At 38.6% G+C, this 14,516-nt stretch overlaps 1 long non-coding RNA gene across 1 annotated transcript in view; it reads right to left on the bottom strand.

Annotated features, from left to right (window-relative positions):
- Positions 1 to 688: 688 nt before the first annotated feature.
- pcdh10a overlaps positions 689 to 14,516 on the bottom strand; it is a 44,406-nt gene continuing 30,578 nt past the window's right edge. The window contains exon 5 of the long non-coding RNA XR_006085384.1: positions 689 to 2,737. This is a non-coding gene — a long non-coding RNA (protocadherin 10a). The remainder of the gene's footprint in view (positions 2,738 to 14,516) is intronic.

The following is a 14,516-nucleotide window of genomic DNA, read 5'->3' on the forward strand; positions in this document are numbered from 1 at the left end:
TTAAATAGTGTCACAGGATCTATAATGTTCACCTGAGCAGGCAGATAGCTCTTCATTTAGTGTCTCATTGAAGACAACACCTTCCGATAATACAGCTGGAATGCCAGCCAAGTCCCAAAGTGGAGCTTGAATGCACAACCTTCTGACCCAGAGGCAAGAGTGCTACCAACTGAGCCAAGGTGACATTCTGTGTCCTCTTTGTGCACACCGTATATAAAACAGAAGACAAGTATCAATGTGTGTGTAACTAAATAAAACATTCTGTTTGTTTCTGTGTGTGTTTAAAAACTTTTGAAACAGTACAGTAAACATCATGTACTTAGGCTTATTTGATCCTGTTGTGAAGGTTGACAGTCGGGAGGTGAAGGAGGGTATGTCACCGTGAAATAAACCCACAAAAGTGCTACTATGAATATTATATCTATCAAGAAAACAGTGTTTTTACATTGCTGCAAAAAGTCATTGAAGTTCAGCTTTCTTTTCCTTTCATATTGCTGCTTTCCTCTAAGTGAACCTGAGTCCAGCCCGTGGCAGGAATAGAGGGAAAATAACATAAAATGACAAAAGAGAACGGAGTTAGAGCAGCTGCATTTTGATGTTTAACATCAATCTCCGAGATGGGAGAAAAAAAATATTTACGTGACTTGGTTCTTTCAATTTTGAAATGAGCTTTCTAAGAGAAACATTCCAATATCTAAGCACCAGTTTTTATTTTTAATAATAATATGGGTTATTATTCATGTTAGATGCAGAATCACAAAACATATAAGTGCAGTCACCTACGCCTGTCACCAATAAATGGTGAACAGAGCATACATTCCAACCTCTCGCTGTCTCTAATACACACACTCCAGCCTCATACTAACAGCAACACACACCTCCAGGCTCACACTGTCTCTAATATACACATTGAAAGTTCACACGGTCACTGATATGTACACTGCAACAACACACTGCCACTAACGCACGCTCCAACCTCACTATGTCACTAACATAACTAATCCCATGGCATTTTACCATTAATACAGAGACAAAAAGCATTCACGGGACTTTTAATGAACAGCACTTTAATCCATGATAATAAACATTTGCATTGTTATTTTGTACGATTTGTTGATTTAACCCAAATGATTGCAGTGTAGCATACTATTTATTTAGTGTTTTAAAATTTTGCTGACTAATTTAAGCACGTATAAACTACTACAGTATAGATAGAATAATAATGTATTACAGTTTTTTTCTTGACAATGAACTGATTTAACAATGTGAGAAAATACAACATTAATTTTGTACGTAATATTTTATTTTTAAAAAAAGTCTGTTCTCTGCAATTCGTCACCTTAACTTGTCATTTTCTATTTTGATTTTAAAAAAGTTAAATTTGGAAGCTTAAAATAAGGATTGGTTTCAAGAATTCATTGAACAGCAAAAAAGAGTGACCCTGATGTAATATAAAAGCTGGCTTAAAGTGTCACTCCGAGCAGAGCAGTGACTCGATCAAGATAGTGATGTCTTAACCACTCATGTGGTGTATAAAATATCAATAGATGAGCTCAAATGTGTTACGCCCTTGTAACACTCCCTCACCTCTAGTTTTACCCTGTTCTATTTATACCAGGACTTTGTCAGGATGCAATATCACCAGATTTGCATTCAAGTGTATTTGACTAAACAACTGGACCCCTTCCACCCACCTCCCCCTCCCCCCAAACAATAACCATCCTTTTCCCCCGAGTGGAAGTGAAAAAGACATCACAAGAGGGATCTATAGGCTATATCCATGAGATAAAGGAAAACAATCTTCGGTGCTGTCTACCAAAGGAATCTCTGGTTCCTCTTGGGATCCAGATCAATTACTCAAGATGAGAAAATACCCAGCACATAGACTAGCTCAAAATGATTTAATGCCAGGATTAAGAAACAGGCTACGAGTGTTCAAATTTACGTGGGTCTTTTAAGTGTTAACGGACATCAGCCCTCTCGATTTCTCTTTCTCGGTTCTGAATTGGTCTTGAGAGTGAAAGGGAAAGAACGGAAGCTGTCAACAAACATGGGATTTCAGATATTTGCAAATCACAAGTTATCCCTTCACTGAACACCACCACTTCAGGAAGAAAAAAAGAGTACATTTCTTTTTATTTAGAAGTTTTGAAAGAGTACAGTAAACACGTTTTGCAAGTAACACTGTATAAACTACAGAATATTGTTGAACTGCAGAGCTTTGATAATGGTGGGTCCCGTGGCTGACCACCAGAAAGACACGCTGTGCATAAGGGACACAGTCACGATGGCTTAATCTGGGGGACACTCCATCACAAAAAAAATAGAAAAACAGTCACATCTAAAACAGTGATATTGCATTTATAATGCACGTCTGATTGTTTTCTGTACAGTTGGCTTCTCTTGGTGCCCGACCTGTGGCGGTCGGTGATTAAAGAGCTCAGAGCTCAGTGAAAGTCTGAGTGCTGTAAACAGGCACACACAGGTCGGAGAAGTGACCACACCAGTCACCTCCAAAGTCTCCAAATCGCATCATTCTCAGACCTGCTGAGAGCATATGATCCCATTATTAGCAAAATTGTCTCCAATATTATAGGAATCGATTACATTACACACAAATCGACGGCCAGGATGACGGAGTGGAAAGTTGATGCTTCTTTTTGATTTTCTTTTAGGTCGTTGGCTTGTGCAAAATCATGCTGCAACAACAGAAGGGACTAGCAAATTCTCTTCCTTGCTGCGGAAAGAAAGACAGAAGCAGTCAGTCACATGTAAATTAATAGTAACAATAATAATTCTTGCCTTTGATATCACTATGATGTTAACAACATCTCAAACCTTTTCACCCAGTTTCTGTAAAGTGTAGTGACTGAGTATTTCATAGGTGAACGCAGCACCCAATTTGCAAATAGCAATGTCCTGCCGTCAGTCATGAAATCAATGATTAACTTTATCTGAAGGATTCTTGGCCAGGCAGACCAAAACTACCAATGTGACATTTTTTCAGTCCTTATTTTGATTGTTGAAATCATTTTTCACTTTCCCTTAGGTCTTTTTTTAAAAAAAAACACTTGCATTCTGCCATACCTTTTACATTAGCTTCACCTACATTTTTCCCTTACAAAGCCTGGCATGGTGCCTGATCACAGTCTTCTTCCCATCTACTTCAAGACTACCTTTATCTTCCCAGCGGTAGATCAACTCTGCCAATGAGTCTGCCTTAGGCGTGCATTTAAAAATGTAATTGTACATTGTTTTGTGCTGGGGATTTGTTTTCTCTTTTCTCTAATCCTCGTCTCTTGTAAGCACTGGCCCTTAGTGGGGTACAGTTTAACAGTTGCCAACAGCCCATGCACCAGTAGCCATTCCCCCACCCTGCGCATTCCCCACCCCGCACAGTCTTGTTAGAACACAATAGTTTGGTGGTGGGGAGGGTACATGTAATGAAACTGCTATAAGTGGGATACTTTATATTGAGGCTGCTTGCGTTCACTTCCTGATGTCACTGAGATCTACTCACCCTCTGTGTTCTGAGCAGAAAGCTTTCCAGATGAAAAGAGGAGACAGTACATAATGCCACCAGTTCACCGCGTTACTGCATTATATCTGAGTCGTGGAAAACTGAAGCTCATTGAAACTAGGCTGCATTGTATTGTACGCTCTCAGGATATTTGATCATGGAGAGCAACACAGACTGGCATAATCTATGGTTACCTGATACCTATACATAAAAACTTTCCAGCAGAGGATTACTGGATCGTGATCGCGGCCTGAAATTCTGTCTTCATTTGGATGGCAGTTTTGTTTCAAAATAGTTTCCAAATTGAAGCTAAATCGAGCAATTATCCATAATTTTACACCATCTTCAATATTAAGACAATGCGTTCTGCATGCTACGAATTTAAGCTTGACTGATTTCTCCCTCACTAGCCTCAGGGCAATGGAGCCACGACAGCACACTTGATGCTGCTCCAGCTGACATCAGTTAACTCAACACAAACCAGGAGGCAAACCTGACTTGCCTAAATGTGGGATAAGTGCTAGATGTCTTTTACTCACTAGCTTTATGGGGAGTTTCGAAATATATTTTGAAAAGCAATTTTCTCTTCTTGGCACTAACTTGACAGACACCTTTCCCTAACTGGAATTATTCAATGAATAATTTTATACCATTCATGTCCATCTTAGACAAAATTGATCTGAATAGCATTTGTTGTTTACTTCCAGTCCCATCAAAACAAGCCATTTTACAAATATCACAAACAATTTAGTCATCCATTTTGCTCAATGATGAGAAAAAAAATCTTTCTTAGCAATCTCAAAGGATAACATTTCACACTATTCTAATCTCATTGCACTTATCTGTGCTTTAAGGCAGTGGCAAAGAAACAGTCATTGGAGGTCTAAAATGCAATATCTGAAACCAGATTTGTTGGTTTAATTGCAACTTTCGTTTTGCGAATATCGGAGTAATTTGCGGCAAGATTTGCAAATTGCAAATTGTGACCCTCAAGCTGGCAAAGTCCGTAAAAAGCAAGAAATTTGCAGACAGTATCGTTCTCACCTCGCAAGCGAGAGGACCCGGGTTTGACTCCTGGGCAGGGTGAAACCTTAGATTCCTTACTGTATACGCCTGTGTTTACCCTAATAGTATGTAGGAACCTGGTTGTTAGTTGAAAGGCAGATCTCTTTCCGGGGGTAAAAATCCCTCAAAAAAATAACTTGGTCACTCAATCCACGACTCATTGTGGGATACTGCTGTGCACAATTGGCTGCCGCGTTTTGCCCAAAAATGTATAGTCAATCCACTTTACAATTCTGTGAAGTGCTTTGAAACGTCTAAATGACCTGATTAGGTGCTATATCAAATGCAATGATTATTATTATTATTATACACGGATTCAATGTTAATGAGGTGGGTTACCACATCCAAGAATAGCATTCTAACTTCTCACCGTATTAAACATCTTGCATTTCACTCACACAATTTAAAATTCAGATTGAGGATATCACTTCCCATTTATTCCCCGCTGCAGAATGTGAACATATTAAACACATTTTCATTCACTCCTAATCCAATGCAAAAAATATTCTCATTGGATCAAATTCTATTGAATTTCCAGAATACCAAACAATTTCCCATTTATTGTATAGGATTACAATGTAACGAACACCTTTTCATTCAATCCTATTATACATAATTCGATTACACCAAATAACTTTCTATTCACTCCCAATGTATAGATTTTTGTACCAAATCTTTGTGATTTGTTAAATCCAATGTTGGGTCTGAAATTCCATATCTTTATATTTGTAAAATTGATGATGGAATCAGAAAGTAAAATAATGCAACTCGTCTTAAAATCCTAGTTCCGTTGGCCTTTTTGTAGCCTGAAAATATCATTGTAAAAACCTTAATTCACCTTCAGATATGGGTATTTTGTATAGTGAGGGGCAGACCATCATTGGTTTACTTGTAAATTCCGTTTGTTTTCTTTGTAAAAATTAATCCATATATTTGGTATAGCACATTTCACATTCAGAGGACATCTGTGGAGTGACTATGTATTTGTAGGCAAATGCGGCAGCCCAATTTCCTACAGTGAAATGAATGATGAATTTTATTTGGGTGATTGTTGGCCAGGACACCGAAGAGAAACTCCCTTCTCAATAGGCTACTGTAGAAAGGACCATTAATAATGTAATAATAAAGATTGCATTTGATATAACGCCTTATCACGCCTTCGAAACGTCTCAAAGCTCTTTACAGAATATACTGTAAAGTAAATTAACTATTCATTTTGTGGATGAAATGTAGCAGCCAATTGCTGACAGCAGTGTTTCTTTCATAAACAGTCATGGATTGAGTAACCAATCTTTTAAATTTTTTTTTAAAAAGAGATTATTAACCCCAGAAAACCGATCCTCCGCTCGACTAATCATTGGGTACCTTCATACAGCTAGATAAACAGAGGCATGTGGAGTAAAGAAACTTGCCTAAAGTTTCACCCTGACCGGGAAGCAAATCCAGGTCTTCTCACCTGCGAGGTCAGTACGCTACAGGACCATTGTGGTAGACTCCAAAGAGAGTAAGAAGGGAATGTATTCCTTTAAGCAATTCATTTTTATTCTATTTATTTTCTGTAATTTCTGCTGAAGACAGGACTACTTTGTTCTTAGACAAAGGTTAGTTATGTGTACAGTTAATACAGCATCTCTTATCAGATCTTCTTCTGCCCAGACATCTTTTTGCACAGTTACATCCTACACTTACTTTACCTGTCTTGAGGAAGAATAGGACTGGAAGATGACCCTTAACAGGCATGACTGCTATTGACAAGAAAGTAACTGCACTCAAGGTATTAAAATTTATTGCGCTATTGGAGTGGTCCATATTTCTTAGATCTTGAAAATATAGGAGATCTTAGTCATTCTCTAAACACACAACATCAGAGAATATTTACTTTAAGACAAGACCAGCTTGTTTGTTTCCACGGAAAAAGGGTCTCTCTAAAATGCCTGAATAAACCTCACAATAACATTTCTGAATCTAAGAAAAGGATGTTTGGATCTCATCGCCACGTGGAAACATTTTTTCAGAACGTTTGGAGTCATTTTGAGGCAAATGGTAATTTCATGATGCTTGTGGTCACTTTTATCATGCCTTGTGATGGACTTGGAAAACCAATTTGAATGTACACACGCCAACATCTCTTGATGTCAACTTTCCTCAAGATCCCACTTCACTCTTGCTGCTATGTCGTATAAGCCCCCCTATGAGACCTACAGTGATTGGAACTGTTGTGTTCCCCTAAACTACTCCTATGGTGTCGCCCAGTGCTCAGCACTATGAATGGCACTTTCCCCAACTTCCAAGGGCAGATAGTGACTTTCAACAACGACATCAAAATGGGCAGCCTCCCTTTAAAGCTGCAGGGAAACAGGAGATTGCAGGTGGAAGTGCTCTAAGCAGTGTTGAACAAACTACGGAGTACGACTTGACCAAAGCAAAGAGAAGTCAACCTTTTCAGCCACAATGATATTGTGGAAAACCTGAAGTTAACCAAAGATATAAGCCTCATATATGACCCTCTACTCCATCCTGCTCATGGCTACTATCTTGTCTCTTTGAGTTACAAACACGTTCAAAATTCAATGACTGCAGACTTCAGAAAGACTTGGACATTATTTATAACTTTTGTGGAAAATTTCAAGCCCCTAAAATATTTTCCATCACCCTTGCTTATAGAAGAGGAAAGTAGACCTACATAGAACTGTAGCAGTTTAACAATATTCTTTAAGCTGAAGGTGACACAAGCCTGCTATTATTTAAGTTCTTTGAATCATTGTGGTTATTTTTGGGACATACTTATTTGTATTTATTTATATGTGTATTTGCCCTATGTATTCGCTTAACATTTATTCGATTGGGAACATTTTGTAGAGACAGATATGTGGACCACAGTAGCTTTAATGGAATTTTTATACTAAAATAATTCTTGCATTTGATATAACATCTTCTAATTCTGAAAGTTTTTCAAAGCACTTCACAGGATTTTTACTGTTAAGTGTAGCAACTGTATTTGTAAGAAAACATGGGAGCCAATTTATGTACACCCTCATAAACTGACATGAGCTCTGAATGCTTGTCTCCCGAAATTTCAAGTCTGCAGAATACCATCACCACCAACAATAATAAAAAATTACATTTATAAAACGCCTTTCATGGAAGGACATTCCAAGGTGCCGTTCAGACCAGGATTTGTACCCGAGCTGGCATTGGGTACAGGAGGGGTGAGGGTAGGAGGGTGACCGAACGAGCAGTCGAAGAGGAAGGTCTTGAGATGGGCCATGAAGGAGGCAAGGAAGGAAGGAGGTGAGGTGAAGGGACTGTGGGCTGGAGATCCAAAAGCTGGGGGCAGGAAGGCTGAAGGCCTGACCACCGATGGTGAGGCAGGCAGGGTGAGAGACATGGAGCAGGCCAGAGTCCGCCGAGTAGAGGGAGCAGACAAGCCAGTATGGGGTTAACAGCTCACAGAGGCAGGGTGGAGCAAGGAGCAAACACGATCATACTAATTTCAATTATAAATAATTTTAGTTTATCAAATTCTTTCCTATAGGTCTCCATTGTATAAATGTTTTATGTTAAATCATTTCCTCTTCACTTCTATCAAGTCAAATTAAAGTCCACCAATCCCCCTCCTAATGAATCTAACAATATACAGTAGAATTACTGTGCAGCAAACCAATTCCCATTTATTGTTATTATATAACAATTTTGATCTCAGGACAACATTTGAAGAGAAAATGTAATCCACATGTCAAATATATACCCAATTATCCATGCCTAATGCTTGGTGTGTTAAATACAGCCAATTCACCAGCAATTTCCATTAAGAGTCAGCGGTATATTTTACAAGTCAAATTGCTTTCATGTAAAATGCATGTTTTTTTTTGTTCAGTATTTACTGTTTTTGTTGAAGTAAATGGCTGAAATTAATGATTAAGTGGGCTCCGAGTACAGATTTGCTGATTGGCTATTTTTATCTGCAATTTATAGAAATCCTGATCCAAGCAAAACATTTCTTGGCAAAGTATTAATGTTTATCAGGATTGAATGTAAATACAAACTGATGGAAGGATTTGGTGCATTACTATTTGACTGATGAAGCAGAAAGAAAAAAATTCACCTGCTCTGAAGGTCAATTCAAGGTCAATACTATATAGACACCTGTTTGCAAATTATATTCCTACTGCCTCAGTTATACTGTGGCAAATATGAAGGGTATAACAGGTATCTACAAACCTAGATAATAGCATTTTAAAATTGGCAAAGTTAACAAACACTGTCCTTGCTAACAAAACTGCAAATAAAAAGATCAGTGATTTCATACCTATTTGTTGGATATTGCTCTGCGCAAATTTGTAGCCACATTCACCTATGCATGGAAAGTCACTACACTTTAAAGAAAGCTCTGTGAAGCACTTTGAGATGTTTTGGCATGACTAGACACTACATAAAATTCAAGGATTACTGAATAGATAAAAGCAGATAGAACTCTGTCATACAATCTGCAGGCAATGGAAGATGCAAACAGTCAAATAATCAAATAAAATCGAATGACTGAATTGAGAAAAGGATCATAATCTAGAAATTAATAAATACAATGTCATACAGAATATTGTTACTCAGGCAAATGCAGCAGCCAATCTGCACCAGTAAAGATAAGCTTGACATTTGTTTCTGGACGATTTCATTTTTCTGTTACTGTTTTCAATGTTGGTGTTGGACTATGTTTACATCTGTTTCCTTCACCTGAGTTCTGAATGCTAAAAATATGAACTCGGAGACACTTGGTGGAACAATTCAGTTGAATTTGACATTGCTGTTTGTGAGACTTTCAGAGCAGATTGGCTGCTGTGTTTTCCTCCATAACAACATTCAATATTAAATGCAAGTTAATACTAAATGTTGTTATGCATGCAATTCCTTTTTCAATTCAATCATTCAGCTACATTCTGTCTGCCTTGTATTCGAGGTGGACATTAAGGAACAACACTTGCCCCACCAAAACCACTGCCATTGTTACTTCAAAGAAAGGTGGTGGAGTTTTCTTTCTGTTCTCTTGCCTTATATTCCCTCCTCATAAAAACTCACCTTCAAAAAATACAATTGAATTGGCTACTCATCTCATCATTTTTGTAGGATGTTACTGGCACAAATTTGCCTTACATGATAACATTCATTTAACTACTAACCAGTCTCATTCTGTAAAGAGCTTTGAGATGTTTCTTTTACGTGAAATGCATTACACTAACATAAGTCGTTGTACAAAGAAGGATAGACAGAAAGAAAATAAGAGAGAGCTCACAAGACTCAGACAGGAGGACAGCCAAAGTGTGCCAGGGAGCGAGAGAGGCAGAAGGAATGTTCGTGAGAAATGGAAATAAAAAGGTAAGAGAGAGTTTACAGGAAAGAAGAGATGCCAGGTAGTAGGGAAAGAACAGGAAATAGAGAGTGTGATATACACAAATGGAGAGACCAGGAGAAGAGAATTAGAGAATATGAAAAATCATTAAGATTGAGAGAAAGGGAAAAAAATATGGGTGTGAATTGTAGAACACAACAAAAGTGACTTTGTTATACAATATATTTTCCAGAGCAACTATTTAATGGGATTTTTTTTGCATATAAACAGAAGGCAATTTCTGACAATTAGCTGTGCTATTGCTGCTTCAAATATTGACATAAAATAACACACTGAAGGAATAATGAAGCTTTAGATGTTTAATTTATGATACCTTCCAATGTGTTGTAGTACCACATTTACTCTCAGGATACAGCACTACAGAGAACACACCACTGAGAACATCATCATTTCCTCAATAATTTCCAAACATCACTTGTGTTGCCAAGGGAATATGCTGATAGAGAAAAGTCACGGGCACAGGTTGCTCATGGAGAGCACGGTGATAATAATAATAATAATCCTTGCATTTCATTTTTGTTTTAAGTCAGCCGGTGTCTGACACATGTGGAAACCCATCACCATGCTTAAGAGGATCCAAACCAAAATGAGAATTCCATGCATCCCACCTACGCATGGAAATCCCAGAGATAGGCTGTTTGAATGAAATGCGCATTCTCTCCCTGGAAGGATGCATCCTGCTAACCTAATTCCTGAAAGTCATTAGGCTCAGGTTGGCAAAAGCCAAGGCTTGTGGAAGCCAGAGTGTGCATTGGGGTACTGCTGGAGTCTAACCAGCTAAAACCACATAGCTTGTTTTTGATATAGCACCTGATCATGTCATTGAGACGTCTCAAAGCTCTTCACAGGATATCCTGTAAAGTGGATTAACTGGGTATATTGTGGGCGAAATGTCCTCAGAGATGTCTACAGAGAGGGGAAGAATTTAAAAGGGACCAATTTTCCTCCATGAAATTTCAGGGAAACTTTTAGGGGTTTGGAAAAGAAGAGTCTTAGCCACCATTCATTATCATATTGACATCATCTGTTGGCGATTACTATGATTTGTTGCAGTTTAGTTCACGAATCCCCATCATGCTTTTGACAGACAACTAAAGATTTATAACCACTTTTTATGCAGAACACTGTGCCTTTAAAACATCCAGAATGCAAGGTTTTCATTTAGTTTAGCAATGCCAGATTGAGGAGTACGAGAGATAAAATAACTTGCAATTTTTTTTTAATCTTTAAAACCAGCCGGATGGACAGCAATGGTCTTTTATGATTTCGTGCATTCATATGTTCCTAAGTTGAGAGTGCAGTGAGTGGGAAAGATGGGAAATAGCCAACTTCTGCTCGAAAAGCCCTGATTCAGCAAGTAGTGGTTAACTTTGTGTTTGAACTTCTACTATATACAAGGGCAAAGTTCCAGGCAGCAACACTGAGTTGGAGTTCCACTCACAGAAGTAATACATAAAACATTGCTATTAACATTGGGAGGACGTTTTGAATTAGAGGGGAATGGTGAGATACTGCTGCAGCAGTCTGTTTTTCTGGCACATGTGAAGTTTCTGCTTTTAGCAATAAAAAAAACTCTTGTGGTGCTGCTGTGTTCATAATCTTGCACATGAATTCCACACAGATCAGTGCTGTTAGAAAGGGTTGAGTCCAGTGTGGTGAGGAAACCCTCCACCCAGTTCACTGGACTGGCCACTTTCAGACGGCTCTGATCCTAGGAGCAAGGGGTGGGTATCTTCCACAGCCTGATGAACTCACCGACAAAGGGATCTATCAAACGTTCTGTTGGGATTTCCCATAATCAACATGAAATGTAAAGTTTCCTACTTTCAGAGATTTCACATGACATACCCCATTATGTTTCAGCATTATCTTGGCAGATTGTTTCTAGCAAAACTTTTCTTCTCTGATAAATAAGGTTTGCACTTCTGGAGAATTCTCAATTTTACACCAGCCTGTGTAGCCGTCTTCTCCACTCATTAGCCCACGTGTAAATTAAGAGATAATTAACAAGCTGAGGAATCAGATGTTTGTATCTGAAGAATAGATTGAACTCTTATATGGAAAAGCCATATGTTGCTAGCCAACATCACAGTTAAGATTTCTGGCAGAACTATTGACTTGATCTTTCCAACGCTGCAGATATCACACTATTCGTCAGCCTACTGTCCGATTCTGTCAATATTTGCCAGCAGCAATTCAATACCCTCTTGTCTTTAGATAGGGAGTTAATCACTCTGTGGAGGGTGGTGTCATCAGCAAATAGCACATCACTTTACATGTCATCCCACAAGCCATTGATCAAGACAAGGAACGAAGCAGGGCCAAGGACTCTTGTGACTTAGTGATAAATAATGCAGAAAGAGGAATAGCACCCATTCATCAAATGTTTCAGCGCCTTGGGACGTCCTCCCAACGTGAAAGGCGCTATACAAATGTAATCTTGTTTTTGTTGTGGTTGTTGTTGAGGTTTAACCGGTCTTCATCCCCTATGTGTACATTACTGTATTACCAATCTCCATTTCCGTGTGTACATTACTGTAATAATAATCCTTGCATTTGATATAGCACCTTATCACGTCATTTAGACGTCTCAAAGCACTTCAAAGAACACACTATGAAGTGAAATGACTGTATATTTTGTGGGCCAAATGTCGCAGCCAATTGTGCACAACAGTGTCCCACAAACAGCCTGGATTACCAATCTCCACTCCATGTGTGTACATTACTGTATTACCAACCTGCACTCCCTCATGTGTACATTATTGTATTACCAATCTCCACTCCCCCAACGATTAGTGTTACGTGCGTTCGGTTAGTGGAATTGTGTGGGTTACTGCAAATTAGACCCAATTATGTGTACATGACCGAATTACTAGGATGCATGTCATGCATATTGCAGATCTGTAACTTAGTTTAACCTTCCCTATTTCTTCATACCACTTGTACTATTTGTGCTAAATATCTTTGTTCCTCCAGCCATGCACAATGCAGTTTCTACACTCTCCACCTTTACATAATTGTTGATAGGTTTTGGTCCCTCGGCACTTAGAAATTGTTGAATTATTTGTCTCAAATTTCTTCTAAGTCCTTGCTGTCTCATATAAATTAATGGAAAAGCCACGCATGAACAAACAATAAGCCAGCACCAACCTGAATATCACTGCATTTGAATATTCCCTCACATTTGAAAAACATGTGTAGAGCATCTTTTATGTCAGGATGACAGCCCAAGGCACTGGACAGTCAGAGATTTGGACCTGAGCAGGGGTCGGGACCATGAGAGGTGGAGGGCAGACGGGATAGGGGTAGCAGAGTGACCAAAACTAGGGGTAGTTGAGACGTGCCTTGAAGGAGGCAAGGGAGGGAGCAAGATGAAGAGAGTGTCGGATGGAATTCCAGAGAGTGGGGGCGGAGAGGCTCAAGACCTAACCACCGATGGTGTGGATCCACCACTATATGAATAGTTTTTTTTTCTGTATAGATAATGTCCTTTCTTTCACAAATGTTAGTTATGTTTCTCATGGACTTAATGAAAATGACAAAGAATTGTTTTTTATATTAAAAAAATGCATTGTTGGATTGCGTATTACACTAAACAAATGATAATATGATCTTACTCATTTGTAAATTGTAGCAAGAAATACACTTCACTTAGGAGGGGAGGAATGGACAGCAATGGAAAGACCCATCTCATCCCAAAATACCATACAAAACTACATGAATACACTTCAATTACAATCCTGAGATTTAATCAAAGAATTGAAGTCTGCACAATTATTTCCATTTGTTATTTAAGCAAAGTAATTTCTATCAACACACACCACATTTATACACAATCCAGAAATGTCATTCACATTTCCTTCCACCTCCTTTACAAACTATAAAGTCAATTCACTTTACAGTATATTCTGTGAAGCGCTTTGAGAAATCAAGAAGACGTGATAAGGCGCTATATCAAATGCAAGGATTTTATTATTATTATTATCACTGTCACTGTATTTCACATTATAGTCTGTGAAATGTTTTGAGACAGTTTGGTAACTGAATAAGATACTATATTAAAGACAACAACAAGAAATTACATTTGTAGAGCATCTTTTATGTCAGGATGACATCCCAAGGCACTGGACAGTCAGAGATTTGGACCCGAGCAGGGGTCGGGATCATGAGAGGTGGAGGGCAGACGGGATAGGGGTACCAGAGTGACCAAAACTAGGGGTAGTTGAGACATGCCTTGAAGGAGGCAAGGGAGGGAGCAAGATGAAGAGAGTGTCGGATGGAGTTCCAGAGAGTGGGGGCGGAGAGGCTCAAGACCTAACCACCGATGGTGTGGGTCCACCATGGAAGGACTTACTCCTTAAAAACAAGGATTATCATTTTTATCATCGTCCACTGAACAACTGACAAAGTGCATTATTTTAATGCGAGAGTTTCAGCTACATCTGAGCTGAAATAAATGGCCATTACACTGATAAATTAGTTAGCCATGTAACAAGAAATCACAACCATTTAAAAACTAAGACACCT

This window comes from Callorhinchus milii, unplaced genomic scaffold (genome assembly GCF_018977255.1).
Source record: "Callorhinchus milii isolate IMCB2004 unplaced genomic scaffold, IMCB_Cmil_1.0 Scaffold1, whole genome shotgun sequence".
NCBI classification, from domain to species: Eukaryota; Metazoa; Chordata; class Chondrichthyes; order Chimaeriformes; family Callorhinchidae; genus Callorhinchus; species Callorhinchus milii.